The sequence below is a fragment of the Grammomys surdaster genome, unplaced genomic scaffold (assembly GCF_004785775.1).
Source record: "Grammomys surdaster isolate TR1022 unplaced genomic scaffold, NIH_TR_1.0 124271, whole genome shotgun sequence".
NCBI classification, from domain to species: domain Eukaryota; kingdom Metazoa; phylum Chordata; class Mammalia; order Rodentia; family Muridae; genus Grammomys; species Grammomys surdaster.
Window position 1 is genome coordinate 123,221 of NW_021619321.1, and position 12,585 is coordinate 135,805.

Below are 12,585 nucleotides of genomic sequence, written 5' to 3' on the forward strand. Positions count from 1 at the left end.
AAACTGATGTGAAGGGGATTACTGGTGTGGAGACAGGAAGGAGAGATAAAGGCAGATATGCAGACAGACAAAAAGACGAGGGATAGAAGAGAACAGCAGACAGATAAAGAGTGAGAAAGATAAGAGATGAGACCTAGCTAGAAAGATCTGGGTAGGCTGGAAACCATTTTATGTACACCAATTAGCACACCTGGTAGACCTGGTAGTGACTGGTGATAGTGTAAGCTGCGGTACATCTAGGAGGAGCTCAGGCCAGTGGGAATGTCTGTTTTCTCACAATGACTGCCTTAAAAAACAACTTAGCAATCTGCTAGTTGAAATGTAGTACTGTACATTGTTTATCCACTTGGTAAGGCAACTTAACAAATTGTAAATTTCTTTCTTGGAGGAATTACACTTTCTCAGAGTCTATTGTTTCAAGATTCTGATGACCAATAGGGTGGGCACAAGTGTCTTTGTAGGTATGCCATGTCCAGTGTAGTCAAATTGAGAAAGATTACCTATCAGTTCCCTGTGATCAATCAGTGAAAACACTTTGACTCTCCATCCTACCCAACCACCATCTGGCTATAAAATGTGAATGATTTCAGGCAAATACTTTTCAGCCAAGCTAAAGAACAGTGAGGGTCATACTTGTAATGGACTGTTTAACAATAGAAATGGGGCAAAGAGTTTATTCTGCTTTGCAGAAATTTGCTTCATGTATTTGTATCTTTAGTTTATTTCTCAGATTGTTTTGGCTGTTTTCACTGAAAATTAATCATATTTGAAGTAAACTCTTAACCAAGTGTTAGATGGTATGATCAAATAATAACTCTATGAATGAGAGTCTGTGATAATGGATGAGCTCCTTAGGAGGAAGATTACAGAATCATTATGATGCTTTGGACCTCTGTGTCTACAGCTTCCCTGGATAAGAGTACTAGGGAATACAATATTGAAAAGGAATCTCAGGGCTCTGACATGCCAAGGATAATAGGTTAGGAGGCCACAACATATGTCCAACATCAATACCAGGAGTGACAGAGAACAATAGAATCGAGTGACATAGGAAGACCCATTAGGTCAGTGGCATGGGGTACTTCCAGTCTGAGCAAGTACCCTTAGCAGACTTTGGGCACGGGCTTGGCACCCACTCCTACAACACCCAGAGGAAGCTCTACTCAGGTGCTCTAATATTCTCAGAATCCCAGAAAATCAGGAGCTTGTTCGCACCAGGGTTTCAGTTACCCAGAGGCAGCTTGACTCCAGTAGCTCTGACACACACAAGATCTCAGGATAATGGGATCCGTGAATCACAGGAACACAGAGAAAGCTATACTGTGAGGATTGAACCCAATTCATTCTAGGAAGAAAAATTATGCTTATACCTAAAGTACACGAATGCTCAGCAACGAAAGAGAACTTCAGACCAATTTCCCTTAGAACATCCATTCAAAAATACTCAATAAATTTATGGAAGCTGAATCCAAGAACACATAAATACAATACTTCATGAGAATCAAGTAGGCTTCATCCAAGGTATGCAGGGATGCTTCAATATAAGAAAATCCATCAATGTTATCAACTGCATAAACAAACTCAATAAAAAATACACAAGATCCTTTCATTAGATTCTGGAAAAACTTTTGACAACATTCAATATTTCTTCACGATAAAAGTCTTGGAAGGATTAGGAATTCAAGGGCCATACCTAAATATAGTAAAAGCAATATATAGCAAACCAGTAGCCAGAAGCAAACTAAATGGAGAGAAACTTGAAGCAATCTCTTTAAAATTAGGGAAGAGACCTAGCTGGTCTGCTCTCATGAAGACACCATATCCTGAACCGTGCTAGCTGAACCACTGCTCTCAGAGCAGTGGGTAAGTCCCCTCCCCACAACCCTATGCCCCATAGCTGTAACCAGAAGCTTGAGGTACTCAGGACTCATCACTCACCCAAACCCTAACATTCCACAATACTACTCCCCTCCCTTCCCTCACTTGGTCCTTTTGGCTGTGGCAGACACCTAGCTGGTCTGCTCCTGTGAAGACACAATATTCTGAACCATCTGAGAGGAACAACTGAACTCAGAGAAGAAGAGGAACCACTGGATGCAGAGCAGCAGGATTTCAGGATCCCAGAAGCACCCCGAGTCCAAGGCTGATAGATGATAGATAGATAGATAGATAGATAGATAGATAGATAGATGATAAATAGATAGAGAGATCAGAGTTCCAAATTAATGATACAAATAAAATGTGTTCACATTGAAAATTTAGAAGAAACAGGAGCTGATGTTATTATACTTTCTCAAAAGTCTTGGAATCCATGTTGACTACTTCCAAAGATTTACCTACAATTTATAGGAATTAGTAAATTATCAGGAATAAGACAGAGTGTCCCGTGGATTACCTATTTGGGATCAGAAAGACAAAATGGGAAGTTGAAAACATATATCTCTGGCATAACCATAAATTTATGGAAAAAGTGTCTTTTAAAACACTGGGTTACATAAATTAAAATTCTTTAAATTTCTGAGAAAGGAATTGAGGAAAGTCAGTTTGTTACAGTATTTCCTGCTGGGGAATTTATTGATAATGGTGATTGAGAAAAATCACAAACTATCCCCCTGTTGCAGAAAGAAGACATCAAGTGTATACAATTTCCAAATTTATAAAAGAAGACACTCCTGACATTCCCTTGCCCTGAAAATGTCTACCCAACTGACCAGTATAGAAAAAACAGTGTCCCTAAACAAAATAAAAATTGCAGGCACTTGAACAACTAGTAAAAAAATAGCTGTAGGATCAACATCTAGAAGAGTTTACAAGTCTCATGGGATTCCTCTGTTTGTAGTAAAAAAGAAATCAGGAAAATAGAGTATGATAGTAGATATGAGAGCAGTTAATTCAACCAAAGGATCATAAATTTCTATGTATTTCCTTTAATATCTTTCTGACAAAGATCCTAGCCCATAACAATAACTGATGTTGAAGATTGCTTTTTCATAATATCCTTCCAGGAGCAGGATAAGTAAAGTTTCGCTTTCTCAATATATACTCTGATAAATATTCGTCCACTAAAGAGACAACACTGGAAATTATTTTCACAGCACATGTTTAATACTCTAAATTTATGTCAATATTTTGTGCAAATGACATGAAAATAATTTATAAGCAATTCCCTCAGTCTATCATTTATCATTATATGTATGACCTTTGTTGGCTGATTCTGAAAAACATGTTTTAGAAAATATGTCTAAGGTAACACAAATAATTCTGCCCTGCTCCAAAAGGAGAAAAATTCAAAGAAGAAATTCACTTAGTCATTTGGATTTTAATATCAAACAAGATAAAATTTGACCACAAAAGGTATAGATTCATAGGGACCAATAGAAAACACTTAACAATTTTCAAAAATTCATGGCTGATATTAAAAGACAGAGTCCAACAATTGGATTAGGTGCACATGAGTTAAATAGTTTGTTTCAAACATTCAAAAGAGTTTTGAATTTAAACATTCCAAGCTGTCTAACAGGTGATGCAGAAATAGAGTTAATTCTTGCACACTACAAGATGCATTTGTGAATAGAATTTGTCCTAAAATAGCTTTTATTTTGCTCATTTTGTCTTCAAATCATTTTTTCTGCTGGATTCATTTTGTGAAGAGAAGAAAGTATAGAATTTTTTTTATAGCTCAAAAATTAAGTAAGACAATTAAGACATACAAAAAAGGTTTCTGAGTTAATTATAAAAAGCAGTATAAAATGATGCCAATGATGCAGAACAGCTCCAACCAAAATTATACTACATTTAAAAATTTTGACATTACGTTATTATGGGTGATCATAAAAAATTTGGAAAGAGCTTCATGTAACTACTTGGCCAAAGTAATTGCATTCAGTTTTAAAAAAGAACTACTTAGGTTACTTCAAAATCAAAAAAAAAATCAATAATTGATGAAATATTTTTTGATGTTATTTGATTCTTTCCCTGTTGAATCTTTTTTTGTTTGTTTGTTTGTTTTTGGTAGCCCTGGAAATCATGTATCTTGTTCTGTAGGCCAGGCTATCCTGGTCCACTGAGATCCACATATCTCTGCCTCACATGACCTGTGAGTAAAGAAGTACACTATAACAACTGACTCAACAAAGCAATTCAAAGTGATTGTTATAATGAATACAATGTTCAACAAACTACTACCAGCATTGCATAGGTATTGTATTTACATTTTCATTCAGTAGATTTTGGAAAGTTACTATGCTACAGCACAGAATTACCTTTCAACAGAATTCTCTTGTAGAGCGCAGAATCCATAAGCCGAAGAATAATTTTGTACCCTTAACTCAAAGAAAATAAAAGGATCTCATTACAGTTCAAAGATTTTCTGGTAGTAACTTTGAAAGGAAGGCTTATAATAGGAACCAGCATTCTTGGGGAATAGTAAAAGCTTTTTGAGGAAATCTAACCTGCCAGACTCTGAAAACTGTAAGCTGATACCACAGAACTATGACAAGGGGCCATTTGACACATCATTGATCAGAATTTACCTAATAAACATGAACTGCTCTGAATCACATAGCATTGAATTTCATTTTAACAACAGAGTAATTGGCAAATACCTGCCTAATAGTGCGTGTTAACCTCTCAGAGGCCTGTCTGTTTCAGTTTATGGTTTAACACTGTAGGTGGTTATAATTTCTTGAGTGATGGCTATTCTTGGTTGTCAGTTTGATAACCTCAGGAAAAAACTACAATCAAGAGTTTGAGGGCATACCTGGGAGATATTTTGCTTGGTGTGTATAGTTGAATCCACTTCTAGTCGGGAACATTGACCTAGGAAAACAAATAACTTTATTCTGATTTTGTGGGAAGACACACCTTTAATCTGGGCCACACCTTCTGCTGGAAACCTCTATAAGTATGGGAAATAAGCCACACTTTTTGTTTGTGTGTCCTCAACTTGCTAGCATGCCCATTTTTTTAGTTTCATTAAAGATTAATTCTTCAGTATTCCAGGGTCTACATCCATCCATTTGGAATCACCAATTACATTGTATTTTGACTTTCTGTTCACAACCAGAGATGGTTATATTACCGAGAAAACAGTCTGTATATCATGTCAATAACAAACCTTTCTCCATAAGTAGATTCATTTCATAAGTATTATTAATCTAGAGAATCTTAAAAAGTAAGGATTTTGGTGTCAGCATCAGAATACTGCTCTGAGAGACCTAGCCATATCGTTTTTGGCAGGATTGTGGAAGAGATTTGAAACTTTGGGCTAGAAATACTGCATAACATTTGAGAGTTCAAGGAGATATTCTATAGGAGCTTTGACTTTAAGAATGTTGAGAACAGTATAGACAATGGTGGCCAAACTTGTTAAGTTTCAGAGAGAAATACAAACTTTATGAGGCCTTTTGAGTGACAAATTGGTGGTGTCTGTTCAGTGCAGCTGAAGCATCATCTCCGACTAATAAGAAACTAGGATCTTTGAGGGGAAAGGTTCAGGGAAGTATTACTTCGAAGTCAAAACATAAAATCTCTCTTCCAGAGGTGGGTAACAGGATAGCTCATTTTGGGCACCGAACTTGTTTGTGTGTGATTCACCTAGACAGTACTCATTTGGAAGACATTAAAGGATCATGAAGGGCCACTGAGGCTTGGCAATTTGTGGCAGGTTTGGAATCACTGAAGGGAGCTCAGGTGAGACTGCTGGTGAAGGTAAAACACAGCTGTAGCTAGAGATGCCAGAACTTGAATAGTTCCAGTAACATGGAATGTCCAAGAACCCCAGCATCCAGTGGAGTGTAATTAGCTGCTGTATATAGGTTGGTATATATGCTACAGAGGGAAGATCCAGAGAAATGACACAAGCACTTTACAGGTTCCAGAAGATACTGTGTGATTCAAATATAACTGGGGATAACATTATTTAAACATGTTGGAGGCTGATGTTGGTTTGTTTATATTGTGACTCAATAAGTAAGAAAATTTGTTCCTTTACTTTGATTTTGAAAGGAGCCCAACACTGAGAGACTTTGAACATTTAAGTGAGTTTGGATATGTAGAGACAATGGACTTTTAATATATTTTGATTTGTAAAGACTGTGGAACTTTAAAAGTTTCATTTTTATATTGTGATATAAACATTTACATGACATCTTAGGGATAAAGTTACAAGAGCACCATTATTTTTAATTGGAAAGAAATACTTTTGTGTTTCAAGTTGAGTCAGGTATCCTAGCTAGTCTTCTCTCAACTTCACACAAGCTAGATTTACATGAAAAAAAGGAGCCTCAATTGAGAAAATGTTTCCAAATTTTAGGCTGTCCAAAAGCCCATAGAGCATTTTTAAATTTCTTGAAGTATGTGGGATAGCTTTGTCCATTAGAGGTCAGACAATCCCTGGGCTTGTGGTCCTGCCTATACGGGAAAGCAGTCTGAGCAAGCTAGTAAGTAGCTTTCTCCATATCCTAGGTATTAGCACTTATATTGATGGTCCTTCCATACATAAGTAATAGCCCTCATTGGTTTTGAAGATGAATGGTTGTATGAAACTGTGAGTGAAATAAACACTTTTCTCTTCATGTTGCTTTTGGTCATGACATGCCATCAAAGCAATAGGAAACTTATCAGAGCTTGGTTTCAACCTGACACTCCTGAGAAAAATCACTTAGATTGAGGCGTTACCTCTGTTAATTGGTCCATGCATATGGTAGTATGGGATTTTTGTGGTTTACACAGAAAAGGCAAACACACTGGAATGTTTCCAGGCAGTATGACATGTTAAACATTAACCAGCTCTACACTGTGAGATCCTATCAAGACAGGGTTTAACGAAGGATGTATTTGATTTTATTTGATTTTGATTTTTAGATATGTCTCTTGAAAGTGATGGTACACACTTTGTTACAGCACTTTAGAATATAAGGAAATAATGGATGGAATACTAAGATACTGGGGAAGAGAGTGGATAAAAGAGAGACATAATAGATTATTATATCCAGAGGATATTGACCACCATTCAGGTGCAAAGAATGTGGTGGTAAGTACCACACCACCACTCATAATGGAGAACAAATTGGATTTCTACAAGTTGAAGACATCAAGACAGAGATGGTACTCAGGAATGCGAGAGATAGTAATATGTACTATCCATATAGTAATTGAGAACACAGAATATTAGAAAAAATACAAAATGGGGAGCTGTTGAAAATACAGTTTAGATACTTTTCTAGTGTTTAATACTATTAAACACTGGACAAATTACTGTTAGGTACATATCTGTGGTAAAAGGTAACATAATACATAGAAATATATGCATTAAGTTTTCCCTGGGCTACTTTGTTTACTATCATAAAATCAGATTCAGTCTAGAAATTGTATTACCTGGCTTCCATCATGCCTGCCAAATAAAGAATATTCAAGCCTACTGAACAAGAAACAATGAAGTCAGATCACATATTCCCTATACTTCTCCCTATCCTTCTGGCCATGTGTAATAGCCATGAGCTAGATACAGGCTCTCTCTGGCACTCCATTTTCTGTCTACTGCTCTGCTGGTCTCTATCTGACCAGACTAACAAGTACCACCCAGCCCCTCCTACCAAGGAAAGACAAGTCCCACCAAATATTCCTGACATGCTATACCAAAAACTACTTGTCCAAGGCTGCCCATAGTAGGCTTACTGCACAGTGAACATCTAGATTTAGGTCTGTCTTATGTATAACTGATGTATAAGGAACTTTTATGAACAATTAAATTACTATTGGCCCAATAAGAACTTAAACAAAAAATAAAACTTCATGGCACCTTCAGAGCAAAAGTATCCCAACACAGAAAGCCCTGGATATTCTAACAAAACCTAAAACAAATGAAGTGTTACATCAATCCAAAAAATATTAAATCTAAAGAAGGCCTGACACTAAATTTCCCAGAAATCTTTCATAATATCAAATGTCCTAACTTTAGAATACGAGGAATAGAATCTGGCTTCTGCACCAATTCCTGCGTCTCGTTACCACCACTGGGGCTTCCATGGAAAACTTGGAGGAAATGGATTGGTAACAGTTTCAGCTAGACCCAGTAATTCCTTTTATCAATTTATTTGTTTGAGACAGGGTCTCATTATGTATTCCTTGCTGGGAAGAAACATAACTGGGGAACTCGGTATGTAGACTAGGCTGGCCTCGAACTTACTTAGGTTCACTTACCTCTGCCTCCGGACCTGGAGTTAAAGGGATGCTCTTTTAAAGCCTTTCCTGCCACAGCACGAAAACAGTGGAAAAGAATCGGAGGCTTTTTTTTTTTTTTTTTTTTTTTTTTTTTTTTTTTTTTTTTTTGCTAATGGTTACAGGTGTTTAGACGGGAAATTTCTTGAGGACATTTAGTAGGGAAGGCTGCAGCCTCTAGAAAATAACTTTAGAAAACTCAATGATAGCTACCACGTGATCAGAAAATCCCATGTCTAGGTATATAACCAACGAGTAGATAACACCAATTCTAACATACTTGGATGTCATTATTTATAATAGCTAACTGGAAGCAACCTGAATGACTGTTCACATGAAAATGGGATATTATCCAGTGTTTTGTTAGAGACAAGGTCTCACTATGTCTGGCTGTCCTGGAATTCTCTATGTAGACCAGAGTGGCCTCAAGCCCTCAGAAATCTGCCTGCCTCTGCCACCCAAGTGCTAGGATTAAAAGAGTGTGCCACTACGTGGGAATGTGCAGTGTCTTTCTTTGTAGCACTAAGGCCTAGAGTCCAACCAAGTCTCTACCAGTGAGCTACATCTGCATTGTCTATTGTTAAGCCTGAAAAAGAAGTTCTAGAAGCTGGGGCTAGATAGCCAAGCAGTGATGGCACACATATTTAATCCCAGAACTCTAGAGACAGATACAGGCACTCTGAAGGCAAAGGCAGGAGGATCTCTGAGTTCAAGGCCAGCCTAATCTACAGAGTAAGTTCCAGGACAGCCAAGTTAGGCAGTTAAGGAGTTGAAAAACAAAAGGTTGGTGATAATGTCATAGTACAAGGGGACCCTGTTCCAGCTCCAGCAAGCAGCAGAACTCAGCAACTTCAGCCATGTGGCTCTGGCTCTAAAATCAAGAACAGAAGGGACTACTGGGACAATTGATGCTGGTTTGCTGGAGCTAAGAAATTAGTGGTGATTAAGAAGAGACCATGGGGCTGGAAAGATGGCTCAGCAGTTAAAAGCAATGACTGGTCTTCCAGAGGTCCTGAGTTCAATTCCCAGCAACCACATGGTGTCTCAAAACCATCTGTAATGGGACCTGATGCCCTCTTCTGGTATGTCTTAAGACAGTTACAGTGTACTCATATAAAATAAATAAACAAATAAAATCTTTTCTAAAAAAAAGAAGAGGAGGAAGAAGAGGAGAAGGAGGAGGAGGAGGAGGAGGAGGAGGAGGAGGAGGAGGAGGAGGAGGTCAACATCATTGAGCTGAAATCTTCTGGGAAGTATTTCTGGAGCAGAAGAAAGCTATGTTCCAGAACTAGCCAAGGTTGTACTTCGTGCTGGTAATGAGTCAAAATCACCCAGGTGGTACTGGTTTTGAAGGCATGAATGGGTCATGGGGAGTAGCTGAGACTTGGCACTGTGAGCTGCCAGGGGAGGCTATTGGTGAAGGTGCAGCCTCAGTTGCAGTTGATGGCCCAGGCCTGCAGGGGTCATGCAAAGAAGCAGATGTTAGACACTTAAGGACAGCCTATGAGAGGCTATGGGTGAAACCTAATTGTAGCAAGAAGTCCCAGTGTATTAGAGATTCCAGCACCATGGGATGAACACCAGGAACAACAGCAGCAGTGGAATCAAGTCAACCAGAGCCTAGAGTGCTGCAGAGGGCAGAGCTGGAAATGTGATGCCAGCCCTTTGGAGGAATCCAGAAAATCATGTGTGGATCCCAGACATTGGGACAGGAAGCTATAACACTGAAGTTGCCATTCACAGGCCAGAATAGTAGGATACCTGCTAAAGAAAGCTGCTAACAGGGAGTGGAAACAGCCAAAGAGAATCGTGCTGCAGTTAACAAAGCAAAAATGAGTTGGAATCAGACATGGAGAGGCAGAGTTTGGAGTTTTCCAGCTGGCTTTTGGTCTTGCTTTTGTCCAGGATTTCCTCACTCTGACATTTTGGAATGGTAATGTGTATCCTGTGATGTTGGAAGTATGTGATCTGCTTTTTTATTTTAATTTATATGGGATTAGAGTTAAGTGGATGAATCTCAGAAGAGACTTTGAACTTTGGACTGTTAACATTGTTGAGACTGTTATAGACTACGAGACTTTTGAAGTTAGACTAAATGTATTTTGCATTATGCCATGACTTGGTGTGGCCCCCATAGACTCCTGTGTCGACCAAACCTATGAGGGCCAGAGAGTGGAATGTGGTAGTTTGAATATGCTTGGCCCATATAGTGGCAACACTAGGTGGTACAGCCTTGATGTAGGTGTGACCTTGTTAAAGGAAGTGTGTCACTGTGGGGGTAGGCATTCAGACCTTCCTCCTAGCTGCCAGGAAATGGTCTGTACCTGGCTTCCTTTGGGTGAAGACAATAGATTTCTCAACAACTCCAGTACCAAGCCTGCCTAGACACTTCCATACTTTCTGCCATGATAATACTGTGTAAGCTAGCCCCAATTAAATGTTGTCCTTTCTTAAAAAAAAAAAGAAAGAAAGAATATTAGGAATAAAAGCAGGTGAAGAGTTCCAGCTCCAAGGACCAGAAAGTATTTTCAATGAAATCAGAGACAAAAATTTCTCCAGCTAAAGACACGCATATAAACACACAAGAAGCTAATAAAACACCAACTAAATTGGACCACGAAAGAAAATCTCTTTGCTACATAAAATTCAAAACACACAATTTACAGAACAAAGAAAGAATATGAAAAGTTGCCAGTGGAAAGGATATATATATATATATATATATATATATATATATATATATATCCACAGTCTGACAAAATTTTACAAGCAAACAACCAAGAAGCATCTCAAGCAGGCATTCTAACAGATAAGAAAAATAGACTTACAACAAAAATTAATCTAAGGACAAATCCACCAAGATGACATCTGAAAATAATGCCGTGTACTCAAGCACCCACATTCATAACTGAATCACCACTAAAGATTAAATCACACAACACCCCCCTAAATTAATGTAGAGTGGGTTTAGCAATTCATTTTCACCAAATATAGGTCATGAAGACAGAAATTAGAAAAAGAAATAATTAAATGACAAGAGGTTATAAATCAAAACAACCTCACATATACCTATAAAACATTTCACCCAAGCCCCAAAAACATTCCTTCTAAGCACCTGAGATAACTTCAGCAAAGTAGCCCAAAGGGTGGTTTACAACTAAAGCTTCAAGTATAAAAGAAAATTAAAATAACTCCTTGTATTTTATCAGACCACTATGGATTATAGCTACAATTAAACAACCCCCTGAAACCTAAAAATCTCATAGTAACTAAACAGTTCTGTACCCAATTATCACTGGATCAGAAAAGAAACAAAGAAAGAAATTAAAGGTTTTCTAGAAGTTAATAAAAAGAAAGACACAGCATTATCCAACTTGTAAAACACAAAGTATGACTAAGAGGAAAATTCATAATACTAAGTGCCTTCATAAAGAAATTAGAGTGCTCATTCTAACAATTTAAACATATACCTGAGAGGCTTAAAGAAGAAGGAGTAGGAGAAAGAGAAGGAGCGAGGAGAAGGAGAATGTGAAGGTGCAATAGAAGGAGAAGGAGAAGAAAGAGAAAAGTAAATAGTAGGAAAAGGATTAGTAGTAAATACACCTATGAAAATTAGACAACAGAAAGTAATCAATTCTGGGCTGAAATCAAACAATTAGAATCAATACAAATAATCAGCAAAATCAAGAGCTGCTTCTTTGAGAAAATCAGAAGACCCTTAGCCAAACTAAGTAAAAGGAAGTGAGACAACGTTCAAGTTAAAATAATCGGAAATGTAACGGAACCTATAGAAACAGACATGGGAGAAATCCAAGAATTGGTTGTCTTACTACAAACCTGTTACTCCATGAACTTGGAAAATCTAAATGAGATTTCAGACATATTGCAATCACTCAAGTAAAATCAAGATCAGGTAATCAATTTAAATTGTCCAATTACCACTTCCTCATAAAAAAGATAAGCAGTCATTAAATTCTCTCAACAAAAATACCATGGAATATTTTGGTCTCATGCCCATTGTTACCATACGTTCAAAGAGAATTAATACTAGTTTTCCTCAAACTATTCCACAAAATAGAAACAGAAGGAACATTGGAAGTTCATTCTATGAGACCACAGTCCCCTGATATCTAATCCACACCGAGATTCAACAAAGAAAGTGTATTTCAGACCAATCTCTCTTATGAACATTGATGACAATTTAATAGATGACATAACTCCAAAATGAATCCAATAATCATATTAAAACATCTTGCACATTGATCAAATGGGCAAGATATTTTTATTAAATCTGTGTCTATTGTTGTTTGTAGTTTCTTCAATTTCTTTATTATCTCACTGATTGCTTGTATCATGGAGTAATAC